The sequence below is a fragment of the Ovis canadensis genome, chromosome 26, assembly GCF_042477335.2.
Source record: "Ovis canadensis isolate MfBH-ARS-UI-01 breed Bighorn chromosome 26, ARS-UI_OviCan_v2, whole genome shotgun sequence".
Taxonomy (NCBI): Eukaryota; Metazoa; Chordata; class Mammalia; order Artiodactyla; family Bovidae; genus Ovis; species Ovis canadensis.
Genome location: NC_091270.1, coordinates 57,235,839 through 57,260,189, shown reverse-complemented (window position 1 = coordinate 57,260,189; position 24,351 = coordinate 57,235,839). Strand labels below are relative to the sequence as shown.

The window sequence follows — 24,351 nt, the reverse complement described above, 5'->3', positions numbered from 1 at the left end:
TCTCTCTAATACTCTGCCACTTTTGGCAACGCAAATGCCGTCTGGGTGCTATTTAACGGCTAATTTAAATCTCCCAGGTACAGACGTGGAACTTGGGTGAATTTAGCCATAAATGCACTTTTCTCATGAGCACTGCATTTATGCTCCATGTGCCTCCCATTCACTCCATTTCCTCTTTTTTTTTGTTACTTTTCCCATATAATTTTTTTGGTAATCTTTTTAAAATTAATTTATTTTTTATTGAAGGATAATTGCTTTACAGAACTGTGCTGTTTTCTGTCAGACCTCAACATAAATCAGCCACAGGTGTACATATATCCCCTCCCTCCTGAACCTCTCTCCCATCTCCCTCCCCATCCCACCCCTCTGGGTTGACACAGAGCCCCTGTTTGAGTTTCCTGAGCCACACAGCAAGTCCCCATTGGCTATTTTACGTATGGTGATGTGAGTTTCCATATAAGCTTTTAAAGTGGATATGTTGTACTTTTATTTTTATTCAGTTCAAGACTTTTTTTTTTGGTCTCACAACACGTGGGATCCTAGTCCCCCGACCAGGGATTGAACCCGTACTCCTTGCAGTGAAAGCACCTGACCACTGGATCTCCAGGGAAGTCCCGTCACGCCACTGCTGACTCCTCCTCCAACTCTTGTTCAGTGTTGCCAGTATCCAAGATTTCCGTAAAACGATGCCATTCATTTTGATGAGGGTGAGGTGGCCCACAGATGAAGTGACCATTATCAGGTTTTCCTTAACAAGCTGACTTGTTCTAACAGACTCAGGCCCCAGGCAACCAAAGTTCCTAAGCATGTTCTTTGGATCCTGTTCTCTGTTTCCTGGGAACAGCATTTCTGCCCTTTGAAATGACGACAGTGCCCCTAAGCCAAGACGAGAGCTGTTAAGGACTCGGTTTCGTTTCAGAACATTCTCGGTGATGACAAGGATCATTCAGGGTAGCTAGCCCACACAGGGGTGAAGGGGTCCACTGAGGATGGACTCAGCCTTCTCCGATGTTACTGTGTATCAGAATCCCCTGCAGAGTTTGTTAAAGTGCCGATTCTGATTCACTGGGTCCAGGGTGAGCCCCACAATTCTGCCCTTCCAGCAAGATCCTGCCTGGTGCCATGAGACTGACCACAACCACCCTCTGAGACACAGAGGAGTCCATCTCTAAGAAATCTTCAACCTCCAGGAAATCACCCGTTTCTAGGATTCTGTAATTTGGGTGACCACCACCAAGAGCTGACATAAGTAGGAGTTGGTTCTCTTGAGAAACTCTGCTAGAATACTGCAGCAGTCATAGTACCAGCTGCAGAAATTCATCAAAGTAGGAGGATTTAGAAACTAAATGTCAGAGTCTATCACCAAACCACTTTAGAATCTTGCAGTGGATCAAGTTACTATCTAGCTGTTCTGTCAAATGCATCTTTAGCTCCCGCCTTCCTAGAATATCTCTACAAATAAGCCCCCTTGACGCCTCAGCTGGATGGCTAATAACGTCGGATGCAAAACACGCCCAAGTTTACTCACTGACTAGTTACATAAAACAGTTATCTTGAATCCTTATGCAAAGAAGAATTTTGCTAAGTAAATATTTGCCCTTCAATTTATCTGTTCTGTAAATACAACACACTCCCGTGTGAGGTTTGCTTAAAGTGGAACACAATTCTCTCATTCCATATCTGATAAGCATGAAAAAATAATTTATATTCATAGCAGGATCGAGGATCCTTCCATCATACCCATTGCTTCTCAAACCAAGTCAGTACGTGTACAGCCATGTAATTGATGATGATAATAAATTCCTCGGTGTAGGGAAACTCTAAAAGAGATGAAGAAGACTCAGTGAAAGTCAAAATGAAATTAATATGTGATTTCCTTCAATGTATGACTTTTCTGTCTCTTGACTGCAGGCAGATGAGTTTACACTATATGAACTGAACGTTCACACACACCACGTGTGCCAGGTGGTGGGAGCGGGGAGAAGAGGAATGAATTTTAGCCTCTAACTGAGTAGGGGGGGTGGAGGATGTGCATCTAACTCAGTATTTACAACATAATACGCTTTTAAACAGAGATACCTATAAAACACTGTGCAGAACAGAGGCATTCCCTGGATGGGAAGGCTGGCCTCTGTGTCCAAACAATACACATTTTTATGTAGTGTAAAGTTTTAGGGGAAAAAATTAGTATGCATGTCTGCCTAACTAACTTCTCAGCAAGTTTAGGAATTTAAGCTATTTTACTGCAAGGGTAGAAGGGAGTGAATGATCTGGGTCACGGAGGTGGGACTTGAACTCACCTTTGCTTCACATTCAAGTCCACGCTCGCGCTGTGGCCACAGGCTGAGTCTTAAATTCTTAACTCTTTGTAGGATTGGTTTCATTTCCAAGTGAGTACGTGAGGGAGTCTGGGATGGACATGCACACAGTGGGTAACCAAGGACCCACTGTTCAGCACAGGGGACTCTGCTCAAAGTTGTGCGGCAGCCTGGATCGGGGGGGAGTTCGGCTGAAGTGAACCCTAATACAGCTCTTGAGCCGCCAGGCACTCATGTTCTAGGCGTTTTACATGTATTCACTCCTTTAGCCGTCACAGCAACTCTCTGGGGTATTGCCTCCATGGTATGGTTGAGGAAACAAGCAAAAGTGAAGTCATTTCCTCTCAGTCATACGGTCAATACATGGCAAAACTGGGATTTGAACCTGGCAAATCTGGTCCCGGAGCCACTTCGCTCCTCTGGGTGTGGTGTGATGACTTGCATCACGGGCTCATCCCCAGAGTTTTGCCCGGAACCCAGCAGCTCAGGCCCTCCCCGGGTGCCGTGATTCAGAACCAGCATTTCCAACGAGGCTCCCAGTTGATCGCATGACCCTTGAGATGCACCCCGGTCACAGGCTACGTTGGTTGACGAAAGACCAGCCCCCAGTCCTGCCACCTCCCTCCTTGGCCTGAACCCCATTCGGAAAGATTGCTACCATCTGCCCCTCAGGCATTGGTGGGCACCTGAGCTGCCTCAGCTTCATCCCAGGACCTGAGTCAAAAGTAGGTTTTTTCTAGAACAGATCTGGAAGTACCAAACATTTCCACTTCTTTGCTGAGGATCTCAGGCGTCAGAGTGAAGGAGTCACCTCACGACCCTGTGTGTGTGTGTATGTGTGTGTGTGTGTGTGCCCTATCGCTCAGTCACGTCCCACTCTCTGTGACCCCATGGACTGTAGCTTGCCAGGCTCCCCTGCCCTTGGAATCACTGCCTTAGAGCCTCTGCCACCTCTCTGCTGCTCTGCCCACTATTGCTCACTCATCCACTCATCTCCTCTCCCTCCCTCTGTCTCCCTCCACCTCGAGCTTCACCCGCAAGTCTTCACTCCACCTCTGACTCCACCTCTATCTCCCTCTCTTCTCTGGAGTAATGGCGCAAACCTCCCCTCACCTCCAGCAGAACAGTTTCCCTCTCAGCCAGATTCCTTGCAGATTTATTTTTCCACCTCTAAGAAACACTTGGCAACCCACTCCAGTGTTCTTGCCTGGAGAATCCCAGGGATGGGGGAGCCTGGTGGGCTGCCATCTCTGGGGTCGCACAGAGTCGGACACGACTGAAGTGACTTAGCAGCAGCAGCGGCAGCAGCAACACTGGTCAAGTTCCCCAAGTAAATACAGTTCCTTTCCTTAGAGGAACTCTGTTGCTGGTTGTTACTAGATATCATTTTCCTGTCTTCTTACGGTTATTTCTTCTGTTCTGCTGCTGCTGCTGCTAAGTCGCTTTAGTCGTGTCTGACTCTGTGCGATCCCATGGACGGCAGCCCACCAGGCTCCCCTGTCCCCTGCTCTACCTCTTTTTAAATGATGAAATATGCTATGCATGGGTTTCTCAGGTGGCGCTAATGGTAAAGAATCTGCCTGCCAGTGGAGGAAATGTAAGACACGAAGATTCAATCACTGGGTCGGGAAGACCCCCTGAAGGAGGGCATGGCAACCCACTCCAGTATTCTTGCCTGCAGAATCCCATGGACAGAGGAGCCTGGCGGGCTACAGTCCCTAGGGCTGCAAAGATTTAGACACGACTGAAGGGCTTAACATGCACGTGATATGCATACTACATGCGCAGAAGACTGTATATGGTTAACTTTTTACATTCAACTCCTACTAGCTTTGACTTTTAATGGAGAAACAATTGCTTTTCATTAACAACATATGAAATAAAAATATGAAACATATCATTTACTAAGATGGCCATTACTGGCAGCCCAGAGATCCAAGATTCAAACAAACTGAGGCGAAGCTTAAACGAGAAAATGGAAGGTCTCTACTGGTTGCTAAGTGCAATATGTCAGACTTTCTGTCTCTGACTCTCGGAAATTACCAGAAAATCAAGTCGGTTAGCACTCTTAGAATAAGCATATTCCAACGCTACCTCTACCTTGCTGCAAAATACGTCTTAAAGTATTTCCGATTAAATGAAAAATGCAAGACGTGTATAATAGTATTTTGTATTAAAGGCGGACATCCAGATAAGATGGATAAAATGAACAGTTGCTGCAAGCTCCAATTCCGTCATGGTCTGTGTCTTCAGACTGAACTTCTGCTTCCAGTGTTTGCCTGTCTGCCTTTGGTTCTGTTTCAGGTGATAATACAAAGCAGTAGAAGAGAAAGAAGTCACAGACTTAGTCTATCAGATGAATTCTGTTATTTTCTCAGTTTTCAGTTCAGTTGCTCAGTCGTGTTCGGCTCTTTGCGACCCCACGGACTGCAGCACGCCAGGCCTCCCTGTCCATCACCAACTCCCGGAGCGTGCTCAAACTCATGTCCATTGAGTCGGTGATGCCATCCAACCATCTCATCCTCTGTCATCCCCTTCTCCTCCTGCCTTTAATCTTTCCCAGCATCAGGGTCTTTTCAAATGAGTCAGCTCTTCACATCAGGTGGCCAAAGTATTGGAGTTTCAGCTTCAACATCAGTCCTTCCAGTGAATATTCAGGACTGATTTCCTTTAGGATGGACTGTTATTTATTAATTTATTAATCACTATCATAAAAGATTGCCTGAGAGAAAAAGGTTATGCTCCTTACTAAATGAAGTTCTCTACGTTATGTGAGATAAACAGCTTACCACTGCTTCTTGTGACCGGTTATCACTAAAAAACTTAAACTTGGCATGATACCTACCTCATCAAGTGTTTCCTCTCAAAGGGAAAACAACACTGAACATCAAGGTGACTGGCCCATCCCCATTAATTGCCCATGGTTTTAACAGAGCAGGGAGCATGCTTGGTGCTGCCTTTTCGAAACCGGTCTAGATATGACTGGCTTCCCTGGGGGCTCAGGGGTGAAGAAGCTGCCTGCAGTGCAGGAGACACGGGTTCGATCCCTGGGTCGGGAAGATCCCCTGGAGAAGGAAACAGCAACTCACTCTAGTACTCTCGCCTGGAAAATCCCACGGACAGAGGCGTCTGGCAGACTACACTCCATGGGGTTGCAAAAGAGTCGGACGTGACTGATCGGCAAAACAACTAAATATAACTGTGCTTCTAGATTTTCCCCATTGATTCAACTTCAATGTTAGGTGAGTATATAAAACGTTTGAAACAGAAGTGAAAAACTGTTCAGACGCATATGAACGTATAATACAACAACTGTCTAGAAATGAAAGCACAGCAACAATGGAAACTTGAAAAAATATATATATAAAGCCGATTGTTACATGTTGGAAATAGAGCTTAGAACTACGAAGCCTCCTCTCCCTTTCTCCTCTTTGACAGAAGTCAGATTCTGCTTATTTTTCTCAGCCCGATTCAAATTCCAGTCCTTCAGTAAAGGTTTCGTAGGTCACGGCAACTACTACCTTTCTTCCTCTTCCTTCATGAATTATGAATCATTTCACCAAAAACATAAATAGTGAATAACTCAAATCACCGCTTACCTTTCTGGCATATGTATGTTGACTTCCCAGTTAATTCTACGTTTCTTTGAGGAAGTATAATTGGCAGTACTTTTTGTACCTTCCATTGGCATAGCATGATGCTTGGCATAGAGAAGAGCTTAATAAATATTTTACAACATATTTTCCCAAAGGGCAGTGAAAACTAGCTGTTCCACCTATCATTAGCAGAAAGCACAGCTCCAAACCAGAAATTGTCGTGTCTTGGTACGATCTCCAAACATCTCAAGAAAAAGCTGTCTAATCAACATGGTCTTAAGTGGTGTTCAGGGTTTTCATGAAATAAGCTGACACAACAGAGAAAGCAACAATTGCAAAAACTGTGTTTAATACAAATTTAGGTAATTTGTACATTTTGGATGAATTTTTGTTCTTTCAAATAAATGTGGCCGAACCCTCTCATTTTCCTGATTCTAATGAATATATTTATGGATTAAGAAATTTGAATTTTGCACCTAGTTCAACCAAAAACTTATTATAAAAACTGTTGGTAAATCCTAAAGATAAAGGTTTAAAACACCCATCAGTAGATAATGGAATGGTCTAATTCCCATCAAACTGTTCTAGGTTTTAATCAGATGCTATTGTATGAATTTGAAATAGAATTTTTAAAAGGTAGATGTATAGACTAATGACAGAGTGATGCTGTAGTTCAAAAAATGAGATAAAATTGACAGTTTGGGGAAACATAACGAGTTAGAGCTTCATCTCACACTATGTACTCTAGAGAATGCAGGATGGATTTAGAGAGTAATTCTTTTATGGAAACTTTAAAAATTCAAGAAAATATTAAATAAATTTTAATAAAATAAATTTAGTAGAATAAAAATTCAAGCTGAATATTTAATGGATCCTTGTATGGGAAAAGTAATTAAACATACAAACAATGAAAGAGACTGCAAGGGAAAGGATATTCATATATAGGTAAACTTACATGAATTAAATTTTGAAACCCTAGAACAACAGATAAAAATATAAGAGCAACTCATACTCATTCAATAGCTATTTACTAAGCATCTACTATATTCCAGGCATTATTTAGGTTTAGGTAATTATCTGTCTACCTACCTACATATCCATCCATCCATCCATTTATCTAACAGATAAAGGTCTGTACAGCCTTGCTATCAAGGAGTCTACATTCTAGTGGATAGAGACCAATGTTTAACAAAACAAATTGGTAACACTTTGCATGGGAAAAGATGAAGAGTGCTATGGGAAAAAGAAAAGTAGAGATAAGAGAGAGAATTAGAAGTGCTAAGGGCTGTGCTTGTTGGGAGGCTGAAGTATTAAACAGGGTGGCCAGACATCAGGGAAGGAGAAGATTCAAATCAAGACTTTCAAGAGGTGCAGGAATGGGCCCAGTGAGTGTCCTGGGGATGGAGGAAGTGTTCCGGGAAGAGGGAACAGCCACCTGCTACTGAAGCAAAGGCAAAGGAAAAATGGGAAAAACCTATTTGTGACACATGAGACAAGCAGAGAGATGTCCTTAACAGGGAAAAGCATTTTTGGAAACTTAAAAAGATCAGTATCTTACAGAAAATGGGCGAACAGCATGAACAGAAATCTTGGCATGAAAGTCAATAAAAGTGAAATATATTCAGTCTTACAAGGAATTGAAAAAGTGTACATTAAAGTAGCCTCACTCTGCTGCTGCTACTGCTGCTGCTAAGTCGCTTCAGTCGTGTCCAACTCTGTGTAACCCCATAGATGGCAGCCCACCGGGCTCCCCCGTCCCTGGGATTCTCCAGGCAAGAATATTGGAATGGGTTGCCATTTCCTTCTCCAATGCATGAAAGTGAAAAGTCAAAGTGAAGTAGCTCAGTCATGTCCGACTCTTCGCGACCCCATGGATTGCAGCCTACCCAGGCTCCTCTGTCCATGGGATTTTCCAGGCAAGAATACTGGAGTGGGGTGCCATCGCCTTCTCCAACCTCATTCTAGGGAAATCCAATTTGTGAAGATTAAATAATGTCAGTAAAGATGTGATGAACTGGACTCTCTTCGCGGAAGCATAAAACAACACAACATTTTGTAAAATATTAAGACAAAATCTGTGGGAAGGTATATTTACTATGACATATAAATGATTAATACCTAGGTAACATCCAAACTGGTTTCTGGCCCAGCATATATCTGTGGGCATTTGAAGCCTCCATATGAATGTTCCATAAACACCTCCAAGTCTAAATGTCCAAACTGGTTTCCTGCAGCCACAATGCCGATCCCCAAAGCTCACCGCCTTCTGCTTCAGTGACTGGTGCTAATGTATGTCTGTTCCTAAGACACAAACCCACCCTCCACGGCTTCTCTCTTGCTTCCTGAATTCTGTCGTTCCCACGTCTCACCAATTCTACTTTTGTAATATTTCCTGACTCCATCCCTTCCTCTCCATTTCCACCAGAATGGTCTTTGTTCAGCTCTCATTATTTTACACCTAAGCCAAGTAACAGCTGCTTACCTGGCCCTGGATAGCCAATCTCAGTTCCACCTCATCTGTCCCTTCATTACCATAGGGCTCTTTCTAAAATATTAAACTGGGTCAAATCACTGCTTCACTTAAATTTTCAAGTGGCCCTCTACTGCGGTCAGGTCAAAATCCAAACACCACAGAGGCAGACTTGTGTGAGCTGATCCCTGATCATCAGCTGTCATGTCCTGCAAGTCTAAACGCTTCACTCCATCCATCATAATCTCCCTGTGAATTACACACCGCACCTCTCTGCCTTCATCTATGCCATTGTCTCTGCTTGCCCCCTGCCACCCCACAACCTTTACTGCTTGCCAGACAACATCGCTTTCCCGTTTTAGACCCAACTGACCCAAGATAAAATCTTTGCTTTTAGTGTTGATCAGCCTGAGTTAGTGTATCTCAAAGTTAAGTACGCATCAGTCATCTGGATGGCTTGTTAAAGTTTCCAGGGTTTCCACCGCCCAAGGTTTTGAGTTGGTCGTCTAGGGTGGGGCCTGAGAATCTGTATTTTTACAAGTTTCCAGGTGACGTGGATGCTGTCTGTCTAAGGGCCACACTCTGAGAACCACTTGTCTGGAGAAGTCTTCATTGAAGAAACTCAAGTTTGGCTGGCTGCTCACTTTTTCATTCATTAAACAAGTGTTTGCTCTGTGAATATATGTCTATTCCAGCCCGTGAATTAGGTCAGGTATTCTGCATAGAGGTATAAAGAGAATCTCTCTCTCTCTGACGGGAAGGAGGCAGGGCTGACTTGTACAGTTCTGCAGGTTGGATACTGTATAAATGGTGCCCAGTGACATACCGCAGTTAAGCCAGAGGTGATGGTCCTGGCCCTCAGAGAAACAAGCCTTTGGTTAGCAGAGCAGTGTGATGGCTGTCATTATACAAAGAGGCATGATTTTCTTTGAGACACGAGCAGAACCTCTAAACCCAGATATGCACTAGGGCACAGGAGTCAGATGAAGCTTGCTAGAGGATGTGGTACTTTCACTGAGCGTGGAAAGGTGAGGAGACGTTATTAGAGGGGAGGGGGAACAGCAGGGCTGGAAGGAGGCCTCACAGTAGAGACGCAGAAGCAGTAATATGCCATTGCAAGTAGACTGCTATGGATGGAGAAAAGAATGTCAAGGCCTCCACTCACTTTGTCCAACAGGAGGGGCATTTGCTTAATTTGAAGAAATTTTTTTAAAATTATGAAATATTGCATATATTCACACATACACACAATGAAATATTTCATGTATATATACATATATATTGATATATATACACACAATGGAATATTATTCAGCCATTAAAAGAATGAAAGAGCGCCATCTGCAGCCCCACGGATGGACCTGGAGATTATCATATGTAGTGAAGTAAGTGAGACAGAGGAAGGCAAATGTCATGATGCTGCACATACGCGGAGTCTAAACTACGACACAAAACAGAAACAGGCCCACACACTCAGAGAACAGACTCACAGTCACCAAAGGGGACAGGGGGGCGGGGAGGGAGAAGTCAGGAGTATGAGCTGACGTATGCACACTGCAGTGTGCAAAATAGGTAACCTGCCGTATAGCGTGTAGACTATGCCAAAGCCTTTGACTGTGTGGATCACAATAAACTGTGGAAAATTCTGAAAGAGATGGGAATACCAGACCACCTGACCTGCCTCTTGAGAAATCTGTATGCAGGTCAGGAAGCAACAGTTAGAACTGCACATGGAACAACAGACTGGTTCCAAATAGGAAAAGGAGTACGTCAAGGCTGCATATTGTCACCCTGCTTATGTAACTTCTATGCAGAGTACATCATGAGAAACGCTGGGCTGGAAGAAACACAAGCTGGAATCAAGATTGCCGGGAGAAACATCAATAACCTCAGATATGCAGATGACACCACCCTTATGGCAGAAAGTGAAGAGGAACTAAAAAGCCTCTTGATGAAAGTGAAAGAGGAGAGTGAAAAAGTCGGCTTAAAGCTCAACATTCAGAAAACGAAGATCATGGCATCCGGTCCCATCACTTCATGGCAAATAGATGGGGAAACAGTGGAAACAGTGTCAGACTTTATTTTTTTGGGCTCTAAAATCACTGCAGATGGTGACTGCAGCCATGAAATTAAAAGACACTTACTCCTTGGAAGAAAAGTTATGACCAACCTAGATAGCATATTCAAAAGCAGACACATTACTTTGCCAGCAAAGGTCCGTCTAGTCAAGGCTATGGTTTTTCCAGTGGTCATGTATGGATGTGAGAGTTGGACTGTGAAGAAGGCTGAGTGCCAAAGAATTGATGCTTTTGAACTGTGGTGTTGGAGAAGACTCTTGAGAGTCCCTTGGACTGCAAGGAGATCCAACCAGTCCATTCTGAAGGAGATCAGCCCTAGGATTTCTTTGGAAGGAATGATGCTAAAGCTGAAACTGCAGTACTTTGGCCACCTCATGCGAAGAGTTGACTCATTGGAAAAGACTCTGATGCTGGGAGGGATTGGAGGCAGGAGAAGAAGGGGACGGCAGAGGATGAAATGGCTGGAGGGCATCACGGACTTGATGGATGTGAGTCTGAGTGAACTCCGGGAGTTGGTGATGGACAGGGAGGCCTGGTGTGCTGTGATTCATGGGGTCACAAAGAGTCGGACACGACTGAGCGACAGAACTGAACTGTATAGCGTAGGAAATCTGTTTAATATTCTATAATAATCTAAGTGGGAAAAGAATTTGGAAAAGAGTAGACATGTATGACTGAGTCACTTTGAGGTACACCTGAAATTAACACAACATTGCTGATCAACTATGCTCCAACATAAAGGAAATAGGGTTTTTAAGAGGGATATGAAACAATATTACAGACACACAAGGGCCCACCATTCAGCTTTGCTCTATTAGCTCCACCTCTCCTTTATAAGAAATAAAACAAGGAAACCCAGCGACCTATCTCCCTCTCTCCCCCCGCCCCCTCCCCCTCCCCACCTTCACCTCCCCTCCCCCCCTTCACCAAGCTAGCCACTATTTTACAGTTGGCATCTTTTTCCCATGCATGTTTTTGCACTTTTACTACGTAAGTGTACAGGCATTTACATCTTAATGAGAGACTCTGTCCAGGACATTACAGCAGAAATTACAGCGCTTGCCTCGACAGGCTTCCTGCGGAGAGGCAGGGAGCAGCAGGCAGCCAGGGCCTGTCAGACCATCTCCTCTCCACCAGGGGGGGTGGGGGGGTGGGGTGGGAAAAAGCAGGCCTCGGGCTAGCTTCGCATGGTGCCACTGGGCGGTGCAGCGGGGGGGTCAGGGGAGAGGGGTGTGAATCGGAAAATCGCATTCTGCTAGTTCAGCTGATTTAAAAAGCGAAAATGAAAACGCATGTTGTCTTGCCGTCAAAGATGTCAAACACACAGGACCAAGAACGTGGTACTGACGAGCTCGGTCACTGTGCCCAGCCTGCTGGGTTACTCACACAAGGTGAGTGTGTACATGTGGGTGTAGCATGTACCGTGGGTGCAAAGAGTTCGAAAACACCTGGCTACCTCCTACCAGGACCGCAGACGGCCTTTGATTTCGTTATCTGCAAAATGGCAAGACGTGACCTGCTGCCCCCTGGCTTAACAAGGGATGTGGTGATGGCATGGAGCTGAACTTCCTTCTCACTGGGAGGAGCTAGTCATGAAAAGTCGTGGGGCGTCCCCGGGGCCACTAGTGGTAAAGAACCCACCTGCCAATGCATGAGATGTAAGAGAAGCAAGAGATGAGAGTTCAGTCCCTGGGTCGGGAAGATCCCCTGGAGGAGGGCACGGCAGCCCACTCCAGTGTCCTTGCCTGGAGAATCCCATGGACGGAGGAGCCTGGCGGGCTACAGTCCAGAGGGTCGCAAAGAGTCAGACACGACTAAAGCGACTTAGCACAGCACAATGAACAGTCTGTACGGTTACCAAATGCATGGTCCTTCTCCTCCTAAAGCCAAGAAAGGGAGTGAGAGGAGAGAGACAGGGGCAGAGACAAAGAAAGAAAAACTGGTTTCCTTTTCAACCTCGACTTTCCCCTTTCCCCCACCTTGATTTCTTATGACCCCCTCTTAGTGATATTTACAACACCTTCACCGCTTAGTTCCTTTAAAAGTCTAGTTTAGCTCCTTTTTATTTTTCCTTTTTCTCTGTTTAGGGATGCCAAAGTTTGAAATCATTGCAGTTGGTGGGAGGAGCCCTCGAAAAGCTTTGCGTAGTTTGCTTTGTGCGTATGCATACACTATTCATCGGTGCGTTATTTACCTATTGCCCACGGACCGCATCACTACATTCCCAGCCAGTGTTCTCCATGTAAAAACACCATCTGCTTATCCAGATCCTGTCTCCTGGAAATTTGGCCAAATGTCTTTGCTGGGTTTCCATTCATATATATATGTATGTGTGTGTCTGTATAACATATATGCACACGTATATATTTACTCATATATATGCACATACATGAGCTTCCCTGGTGGCTCAAGGGTAAAGAATCTGCCTGTAGTGCAGGAGACCCGAGTTTGACCCCTGGGTCGGGAAGACCCCGCCTGGAGGAGGCCATGGGAACCCACTCCAGCATTCTTTCCTGGAGAATCCCATGGACAGAGGAGCCTGGTGGGCTACAGTCCATGGGGTCACAGTCAGACACAACTGAGCGACTCAGCAGCAGCAGCAATGTACGCACACACATATTCATACGTGTACATGTATGTGAATATATATAATGTATTTTTACGCACATCCGCACACCTCACAAACATGAGTGTGCATGCGTGTTTGTTGAAATGCAGTTTGAACTGCATGGCTAATAAATTAATACATTATCCCTGGTCAACACATTCTTCACAAAGTCCATCACACCAGTCTCTCCTGACCCTAACACCACCTTCGTAACACAAAGCTCATCACTACAGACTGGAGGCCTCCACTGCTTCCAGTTGGCTGCAAAATCAGCTCCTCCAAAGCACCACCCTGACCATGCCTCTTCAAAATGGAAAAGCCTTGAACAGCTGCCTGATTCTGACCAATCTTCTAGGTGCCTCCACTCCATTCCTTTATAACCAGATCTCACTTTGCTTGCGGATGCAAAGTACGTTTCCCAGCTACATTTTTCAGATTCTTTTGCAACCAGAAGTTAGTAGATGAGACTGCAGGCAGAAACCATGAGGGGAAATTCAGAGAAAGTCTCCTAGAGAGTGAAACCACCTGGTAATGGCTGCCTTTTGCCCCTCTCTTCCCATCTTCCCTGATGCCTTGAATTTATGTGGGAGGGCTAGAGGTCTAGCAGCTATGATCACCCAGGAGGTAACCCTGAAGATAAAGTCATATGCTTGAGAACAGACATACAGAAAGATAGAAGGTACCTGAGTCCCTGATGATAACAGAACCACCCCCAACTGCCCTGGAGAGAAAAATAAATCTTGTCTTTTTTTACTGTTATTTAAGATTTTTGGTGATAGGCAGGCCCAACATAGTGGTTTGTTCTCTCTCCAATTCTAGCTATTTCTCTCCTCTGGCCAGTGTAATATGATGATCAGTTTTTTATTCTTCTTTTAAAAATTTATTCATTTTTTAATTGGAGGATAATTGCTTTACAAGATGCTGTTGGTTTCTGCCACACATCAACACAAATCGGCCATGGGTATACATATGTCCTTTCCCTCTTGAACGTCCCTCTCATTTTCCAATCCATTCCGCCCATCCGTTTTGTCACTGAGTACCAGATCTTCTTGGGACAAGAGCTTACAGATAGAAAGGTTTGCATTCGCACCCAGCCCTACCGCTGCGACATCCTCAGGCCCTGTTCCTCATCCCTCCCCCTCAGTGACCTTGTCTGGAAACTGAGAAGAAGAATATGCACATTAAAGGCTTTGCTGTTTTTCTTTCACCCAGTTTCTCGGTTGTTATTGGCCCCAAAGCATCAATAGAGAAAATAACTGAGGGAGGGAGAGGAGATAAAATTCAAACCAGGACGGGTTCCCACTTGTTCACAGCCCTTGTCAGCAATTTAGGGGTCGCAAGGATTCAGGTTGCTAATTTTCCAAAGTCACAGGGAAAAGATATCAACCAACCGGACTTCAGTTATTGGCATTTTACTCTCATCCTTATGCATAACTGAAATCTGAGTAAACATATGTTGCATTTTCCAAACACCCCTTGCCCTGTAGATAAATGCATACATGCACACACATGAAGATTTCAAGAACGTTGGCCCTGGGGGAATCACTTGTCCCAAGTCCCTGGAATGGAGAAGTCACACAATTCTTGGTATTTGCCATTTGGATACATTGACTAGTAATGAATGACTTGAAGAAACAGTTCCTTTTAAATGGCACTGAATTTCAAAAAAGCAAATTCTGCTCAGACTCTTCCATCCTGCAATTTCATTTCTGCTCTTATGCACACTAACCTAAATTGGCTGGATACAAATCTTGCTGAATTAAATTTGATTTGATGAGAACATTTGCGTGTCCGTGCAGGCAGAGTGCAGCATGTGTGGGTTTTTAAAATGTTATTTTAAATGTTCTTTGGTGAATGATTCAGCTTTGCCACAGCTTCAGGAGTGAACTAAATTTTTGGTCCTGTGGATACACCCTGTGAATGAGCTCGATCGTGGCCCTTTGCTGGGAAATCACTGAAGGAGCAGTTTGTTTTTTTCCTGAAGAGAAGCCACACAGCCTCGGAGGCAAGAACACTGGGCACAGCGCACCCCCTGGACCACTCTGAGATGGGCTGCACCCACGGGCACGGAGCCCAGGGATAAGGAGGCTGACTGCACTACACCATCGTGTCGACTTGAGGGCATTGGGCATCCGTGGATTTGGGTGTACTGGGGGACCGGGAACTACACTGTGCCTTTAAATCCTTGCTGCCTCTGCCTCCTGTGACCCTCTCTTACCATCACCCGACACTGTTTAAAACCCCCTCCTGGCTCTTCTCGGTTGAGCTTCCTCATCAAGCTCTAACAAGCAGGCCTGGCCACTGGGTCATATCTGCCTGGGCCCAGGACACCAGCAAGCATTTCAACCCAAATGATAACCTTCCATGTTACTGCCGGACTTTCTAAAACACACAAACAGAAAAACTCAAATAGACTTGGCTCCAAGTATTTCTGGGGGAGAAAAGTCCATTTTAAAGGATGCTTTATTCAGGTCACTAAAGGCCAGAATTCCAACCTCTCACCAGAAGTTCCACTCTGAAAAGATACAGAAGAAGGACTCTTGCATTTCACAGGTCCCCAAAGAGCATTCAGATGAAAGAGCAGAGGTTAAAAAATTATGGACAATTTCCTGAGCATTATCCACAGTCCATGTCCAAGAAATGCATGAATCAAGCATTGTACTTGGGACCTCAACCCCTAGAAATCCCCTACATTTTCCTCTAGCTGCGTTATGGGCCAGAAGGTATTCAGGGGTTTTGTTGTCTGAAATTCTCTGAGGTTTTTTTTTTTTTCTTCTAGTTTTGGTAATTATTGAACAAAGAAAGTGTTAGAAAAGCAGCCTCTTGTCTTGTCCAACTTTGCATAATGACTATAAACCCCACTCAACAGAGTGCACGTGGCTTTAAGAAAGACCATCAGTATTTTCAGTATTTCAGGAAGTTCTCAGTAATTTTTTTTTGCTCTCAGCTACTTTTTTTTCACTTCATTTTCCTTTGTTGCTTTCATTTTTTAACAGAGGTAGAATTTACGTATAGCAAAAAGGAGACGGGTTTTGACAAATGCCAAGTAGTACACACGTCTATGAAGACAGACATTTCTATCACCCCAGAAAATTCCCTGTGCCCCTGCCCAGCCAAGCTGGTCTCTCCCCAGAGTAACCACTATTTTGACTATCACCACAGAATCGTTGTGCCTTTTTTAGAACAAGGTAAAAATGGATGAATACAGTATAGTTTTTAAGTGACTAATGTCTCATGTTTTAAGCATCTATAAAACACCTCTTAGCTTCCTTAACTGCAGGTTGAGGGGCCTGCCCTGTGAAAACAGTAGGCAAGTTTTCTGAGGAGTTGCAGGTTTCCTGGGGGCCTAGAAGCCACCTTGACTGGGGGTGGGTGGAGGGCAGGCAGAAGCCTGGGCTTCTCTCCTCCCAACAGAACAGCTGGACTTTTCTGTATCTTACAAATTGCATTTCACTGGAAGACTGCATTCAAGTATTTTTTGTAAAAAAAAAATAATAATAATTTTTTTTTTTAAGTTGGAGAAGTGCAGGCCTAGCCGATTATTACCCATCCCTCTCCCTGGAACATTTTATAAATTACAAATCGTGTTTCTGATATGAGAGCCGGGACTGGCCCCCTGGAGGGAAGGCTGGGAGACAGCGGCAGCCAGACCAGGGGCCCCCGGGGAGGCCAGGGCCCCGAGCTCTGTAATATTAGCACTGGCGACAATCAGATAGCGCCACCCCAACCGAGGCGGCTGGACAATAGGCCAGAGGCGCTGGCGATGGCAGGCACAAAGACAGCATTCAGAAGGCCCGGCTCCACCGCCAGCCAGGGCTGCACAGACGCCACAGACCCCGGCCCAGCCGGAATGTCACCTCGCCGCCAGAAAGCCATCTTTCCTGGTTAGCTTTTAAACTGCTAAAAATAATAAACACAGAGAGGGAAGTGCTGACACGATCTTAACTGCGGAGACAAACTGAAACCGTTGCTACAATAACGTCAACAAACTGGGTTCCGAATGACATCCTAGCATTCCAAATACTCAACAGCGGGGGACTGGAGGGAGGCTGGGAGACTTGGTGTAGAAAGCGGGTCTTCACTGCACAGTTGCTCTCGTCTACCTGACTCGCTCCAACCCAGGGTAGAGATGTGATCCTTCCGCCTTCTTTAGCACTCAAAGAAGAGAGGTTGGAGGGAACTCTGGTTCTCCGTCCACCATTTTTCCACATAGCAAATGACAAGCGGGCTCCTTTCTGTGCCCAGTTATTACTTTTTCTCCCCAAGTGAATTCGAAGCATCCTTTTCTCCATCATGTTTATTTTTAACCCGCTGAATGCTTTGTATTTCTCAACATCTACAGAGTTCAAAACCCTCTTAAATAACACCAGCAATGCATAAATGAGAAGACCATTCCCGGAACGCCGCAAAGCGACAGTCACAGAATCACGTCTGCAAACGAGCGCAACATCTGACCTGCCGATCCATGAGACCCCGTGTGGAACTTGGCACCCACGCAGGACGGCCAGCGGGAGGGAGACTGCAGATCTGGAAAAAGAGAAACACAAGAAGATAAATAAAAGTGTGTGTGTTTTTTTTAAAGTTCCCCAACATTTGCTTAATCCGCCACTGTTCTTCTTTCTATGTTTGAATAGGGTCTGGTTTCAGGGCTGTCTCTGATTTTGAATACATGCAAAGAGACTTAGATAAAATCCCATTCCAAAGAGGAGCCGGTTTCAGAGAAAGGGACTTTAACACGAGGATTCTAATAATACATTTGGGGATGGGACAGGGTTTCTGAGTCCCAAGGACCTACTTTTCTGTGCGCAGGATTCCCGGCCTTGGAAGAGGTCTAAAAGGCAAACGTGAATCTTAAACAATTTAGAACTTCTGTGCTAAACACTGTGCAGCTGGGTGTCAGAAGACGGTCCCCAGGGTAGGTCCTAACACGCCCCAGCTGAGGCTGTGCCCCTGTGAGTCGGCAGGGGGCGGGGCCGAGAGGACCCCACGGAGATGCTGGATGGTAGCAAGTGCGGTGATGCTGGGGACACTTCCCCCAGGCCTTCTAAACAGATGAAGGAGAAACCAGGGCATTCGCTCTCGCAAGAGATGACACCTCCAGGTGCCTGTCTGCACAGCAAGCGAGGGGCTGCTCTTCCAGTGACTGTGGGCCCATGACTGCTGTTGTGAGGAGCTTAGAAACCACGGGGAAGCAGAGCTTGGCGAGGGCGAGACAAACATCTGGGTCCCCTCTACCCAGAATGGACCACGGACCTATTATCCACTCTTTTCAAAAAAAAAAAAATCAAACAACATGGAGCATAGGTATAATCTCCTTGACCTCCTACTCCAAGGTCAGATCACCAATTTGTTTGTATCTTTCCAGTAGGCTTTTTTTTTCCCCCTGTAAACACTTACAATATGATCTGTTGTTCTCCATTTGGGCTCAGTGTTACGTGTGTGACCTGACTGTGTTGAGAGCGCTAAGTGTTAGCTCAGCCTTAGCTCACTGCCTTTCCACCAAGCACCATCAAAGCCGATGTCATGCCACTGAACTGTGTGCTGCTTGTGTGTGTGCGTGCATACGCGGGTGTGCGTGTGCAAGCCTTCCTGGCATCTCCACTCAGCTCCTCAGGATGCTGCTCTTTCTTCTATACTCTGGCTCCACACCGAGTCAACATCAGGTGTGTTAGAAGGCAAAACGTTTGCTAACAATTCATCTGCTTATTATAAATCTTCTTCCCTTTTCAATCAATATCAAGGAATTGACAAGGCAGGAAGAAGGTTGTGTCTGTAACTGCTGCGGCTTTAAATGTGAGTAGATATACAACCACTATCTTCAACACTAATACCTAAAAACAAACTTTGCCTTTGTATGAAAATAATATTGAATCTCAACTTATTTTTTGAGGGTATACATCTGATTTAGGATTTTAAAGAATATGCATGAACCCAAGTCAGTGAAAGCAAGCTAAACATTCTCAATAATTAATAATGACAATAAGCAGTTTAATATATAACACTTCCTAAGCACATTTTGTGGGCTGGGTTCACTAATTTTCTCACCGAATTTCATTTAATTTAATCCTCACAATGCTTGTATGAGGTAGGCATTATTAATAACCCCATTGTTCACATGAGGAAAAGAGAGGCAGAGAAAGCTGTGAAATTTTGTCCAAAGACAAACTGTGAAAAAGAGACTAGCTGGGATGCTCACTCAGGCAGTAAGATGTCAGGGGTCTCATTCTGAATTACTGAGAACAAGCTCAGGTTTAAAGACGAAAACAGCAGAGAGGAAAATTGGAAAACAGTGTCACTGAGGTGGCTTCCAAATTTTGCTATAATACAAACGGACAGCATCTCTTTCATGGTGTGGTTCAAACCAAGAACAAACCAAATTAGAGTTCTCCAAGCAGACAAATTCAAAGCAATTTCCTAGTGATGAAGGAAATTTAAAGTAGCAAGGTCAAGCCCCAGACCTTTCCAACTTAAACAGTTCCATCTTTAATTCTTCTTCTCTTCAGAAAACAGGGAGCTGTGGATTTGCTCATGGCTCAAAGAAGGCATCCTGGTTTGTTTATACAAGATTCAAAGCAAAAATGAGAATCACTCCTTGGGACAACTTTAGCCCAGAATGTGTGTTCTTGACACGCTTTCAACTGGGACATAAATATATTAGCAGTGTGGTTATTTTGTACTTCCAAAAGATTCTTTTTTATAACTGATTCATATTTATGTTTGGAAGACATTTATTTCTGGGCATGAAACAGTTCATTTTGTTAAGCCATCTGACCTGAGGTAAGGTTGGCACCACTTCCCGTGACTGCTCCCAATTAATGCAAATTGAAGGTGAAAGGATAAATAAAGCTCCTTTAACTTGGTTTATTAATATGTTATTTATAAATGACTCTTTACTTGGTCTTTTTTTTTAGCCTATAGCTATGTACAAATGAACTCTAAAGAATGAACTAGAGAATACATAATGCGTATTTTATTGCAAAGTTTTCATTTAAAAAGGGTTACTCTTACAGCAAAAAATGAATATCATCTACCTCTCTATCTTTTGTTCTTAGGTCTCTTGTCTGATCCCATAGAGCCTGATATTGACCAACTCCACTGCATTCATGGCGCATCCTCAGCCCTACCTGCCCCTTGGAGCTCCTCTTCCCAAAGAGGTTCAGTCTTGCCTCCTTTAAATTTGGTTTTGGTCATGTGACTTGCTTCAGCCAATGGAATGTTAGCAAGTATGCTGCATGGAGAAGTCTGGAAAAGCTCTTGCTACGTTCACGTGTTTTCTTTGCTCCTCTGTAACTGCTCTCAGAAGGCACCAGGACTAGCCTGTCACGCCTGAGAAACACAGAATGGAGCTGACTCATGCCTTAACCAAGACCATTCTAGACCAGCCTAGAGCAGCCAAGCCCCACACATAGGAGAGCACCCAAGATGCTCAGGACCACTCAGCCGGCCCCAGATGTCCAGGAACAAGGGCAGCCCTGCTTTTGTTTGTTTGTTTAACTTATAAATTCAAATTCCAACAATTCACTTCTCATATGCTTTATACCTTTCATTTGCATCTGTTAGTAAGCCTTCTCAGTTCCTCTATTATCAGTTATCGTATAACATTAAAAAGGGAGTAAATGCATAAAGTCTAGCAAAAAATCAATCCCTTAGGCTTGTTGTCCTTCTTATCCTCCAGTTCAGGTCCTGCCCTCGGGGGCAGCCTCTCAGTCACGCCTGGGCCCCCCTGTGATGGACAGCACACCACACAAGGCATTCATTGGCACAGAGAGCTCCATCTGCAGGAGTATCTCAGAGTCAGGGCAGACACTGGGCCTGAAGGTTAGAAAGGCCCTGAATAGCCAGAAAAGGATGTTTAGGTAGCAAGAGAAATGGAAGCAAAGTGCGCAAACGGCGGAGGGAGGGGCAAGTGTTCTGGTTAGACTTAGAGGCTGTGTATTTGGGAGAAAGACACAGGGAAGGAAAAAAGGCAAAAACCTGCAAAGGTGAGAACTTGAAAGAGCTGGGACCCCTGAAAAGAAAGGATAACTATGTGATGTTTGTGACCGACTGTTTGTGACCCCACAGACTGTAGCCCGCCAGGCTCCTCTGTCCAGTGAGATTTTCCAGGCAAGAATACTGGAGTGGGTTGCCGTTTCCTTCTCCAATTATGTGATGTAACAGATGCTAATTATCCCTACAATAGTAATCATCTTACTATATATAAATGTGTCAATGTACCATGTTACACACCTTAAATTGACACAATGTTATATGCCAAATACATTTTGCTAAAAAAAAAAAAAAAAAAAAAAGAGCTTGGAGCCCAATCCAAGCAGATTTGACTTCTTTCTGTTCTGAAGGCAATGGGGAAATGAATTGGTTCTGAGCAGAGAGCAATATGACCCAAACTGTGTGTCAGAAATATTACTCTGATAAAACCTATGGGGTAGATGGGAGGGAGAGAAACAGATGAGGGATTTGTAATTCAGCACAGACCTCGGGGAGCTCACAACCTTCTTGAACACACTGATAGGAGTCTGTGTAGACATTCAGTTTTCCTAGAAATAGGACAGAGCTTTCACATGGTTTTCAACGGAGCCCACGATCCTTGACCTTATCCAAAACTGTAAATGCCAGAAGCAGGGCATGATCTAGGGAGCAGGGTCAAAACTGCAACAGTGGCAACGGGGATGGAAAGGGGCAAACAGGCATACACATTCGTAAGGCATTATCGCAAAGAATCTGTTAACAGATGAATAGGAAGAGAAACGAAACAAGAGCAAGGGCTACTAAAAGGTTTGATTCTGTAAATGAAGTATAATGTATGAAAACACTGAATCACTGTGTCGCATACCTGAAACTGATGCAATATTGCAGATCAAGTATAGTTGATTTTTTTTTAAAAAAACAAGGGAACAGAGAAAATAAATAAAAGGTTTAATTCTGGGCTATTTCCACCTGCTGTTCCTTTCTGCTCCCTATGAAATGGAGGAAGCAACTCATGTTTCCAAGATACCATAAAGAGCTCCTAAGTTAAAAATTTCCAAGATAAACACAAGGCGTGGACATCCCGCTGTCCCCTGCCCATGCCATCACAGATATTACTAATCAAACACAAGCTTTCCATCCTGCTGAGTCCAACACAATCCCCAACCCCTTCTTAGCTAGCTCCCTTCCGAGGCAGCCACTGTTTTTCTCTAGCGTGACTATCTTTAGTTATAGCATTCACTTTCTTTGGTTTCATAGGATGAAGCACCAATGAATGGATGTACATAGCATAAAGTATTAATACTAATAGGATCTGTATATACATATTTATGTGCATATTGGGAAATATGGGAAACTTACACACAATCAGGTCACCTGCTAGATCTTATTCAAGTTCATGAGTTCACGTAAATGTTAACTCAAAGCAATTAAATATAGATTTGAATGAAGCTGAATTAGGGGGAAATTTTGGTATGCATGAAAACTTACTCTATTATTAAATAATCATGGTACAAGTTGAAAATTAGCACATGTCATCACAATCACCTGCTAGTGATCCCACTGTCTGGTGAAGTCTCAGGCAAGTAGGTATGTAAAGTTACCACAAGCCATCTTTCTATCCCTCTAAAGAATGATGAGTTGGTTGGTATTTGAAAGTCACTAGAGCAGTTTTCTAATTCTGGGTGTTTTGGGTGAAGTTATGGGACCATAATAAAGACAGATTCGGATAAGCCAAGCTTTTTCTACTTGTACTTTTGATCAACAAGAAGGTAATTGCTATCTATATGAACATGAAGACTCCCTGCTCCCTTGAACCCCAAACCCCATAGTTTAATCTGTTCAATTCCAAAGATACATCTTTTAGAAACTTGTGTATATATAAAAATATTCCAAGAAAAGAAAAAAAAAATCTCTAATGTAACAAATTCCCAGCAGTAATTATCTGACCATGACCCACAATAAGAAGTCTGTCCTAATCTATAACACATGTCCAGATATTCAGATGTGTCCCAGGTAAAGAACCTGCCTGCCAATGCCGGAAATGTAAGAGACGCAGGTTCACTGCCCGGGTCAAGGGTCCCCTGGAGGAGGGCATGGCAGTCCACTCCAGTGTTCTTGCCTGGAGTAGCCATGGGCACGGGAGCCTGGTGGGCTACAGTCCGTAGGACAGAAAAGAGTCAGACACGACTGAAGCGGTTTAGCGTGCACACGCACACGCATATCTAACAAAAGCAAAAGGTCCGTGAGATCATACTCTTGCTCATGTGATGTACTTGGATATTTCCTATTTCATTAACACTATCCTATTCTTTATAATATACTATTTCATTAAAGAAAAATGACTAATAACCTACTAAATTGATTTCCTTACCCACAAATAGGGCCCAACCCACAGTGTAAAAGGCACTGCTGTAGCAAAATAAAGTACCCCGACTTCATTCACCAATGTAAACATACCCACAAAAGATCAATCCTGGGCAGCTAAGCAGGAAAAAAAGTCTCTTGGCTCTCTGTCTAGTATCCTGGATGAAACTAAGGTTTGCTGAGCCAATTTTTGTACTTGGTGGTTGACAATGACTGAGAACTGAAAGGCGGAGATCAAATCCTCACTCTCCTTCTCAACACATCTCTTCCGCTGGGTCATTTGTACCGTGCAAGTATCAAGCTATTCAATTTTGCTGTCATTTACTGTTCTTTTTCCAACAGCAATGGAAACGCAGGATCGGCTTACTGTCTCCTCTGTTTGGTAGAATTCGATTATTCTCTCTCCTGCCCCTTTGAACAAAGATGGCATTCATCCCTCTGGAAAACCACCCCCAGGGGATCTGCAAACAAAGCCTGGCAGGAAAACCACTACCCACGAAGGAGCAACAGCAGAACCGGGTGTTGAGGATGTCTGTCCGGATTACAGACCAGAGCGAACTTTGTAACGATTCTCTTGGCCAAGTGTACACAGCTGGAATTGGAGCAGTGTAATTAACTGTAAAGACAGACAGTAAGAGGATATATGCCTCCGAATTCAGTGGCAGCTACCCCCCAAAAATCTATTTCTTAAAATATTAAAAACTATTTCCTCTTTCTAAAAGGAAAAAGTGAACAAGGACTACAGACTCATCATTTAGGAGAATCCTTAGAGGCTTTCTTGCCAGTCCTCTGGTGCCAGACTATCCTTTCTTACCTGTGACTTCTTCGACATTCACCTGCTTACTGCGTGCCCTTTCCCACTCATCCGACTTGTAAAATGTTAGTGAGGGCATCAAAAGCCTGAAGTTTTTCACTTCCACATTCTTTTTTTCAGCACTTCTTCTTCTTT

At 44.2% G+C, this 24,351-nt stretch overlaps 1 protein-coding gene across 8 annotated transcripts in view; it reads right to left on the bottom strand.

Annotated features, from left to right (window-relative positions):
• The window catches only part of THRB (thyroid hormone receptor beta), a 437,533-nt gene that overhangs the window by 232,525 nt on the left and 180,657 nt on the right, over positions 1-24,351 (bottom strand). For all 8 annotated transcript variants that reach the window (XM_069572925.1, XM_069572923.1, XM_069572924.1 and 5 more), the window contains one exon: positions 17,526-17,597. The gene's annotated coding sequence lies outside the window, so the exon portion shown is untranslated. The remainder of the gene's footprint in view (positions 1-17,525; positions 17,598-24,351) is intronic.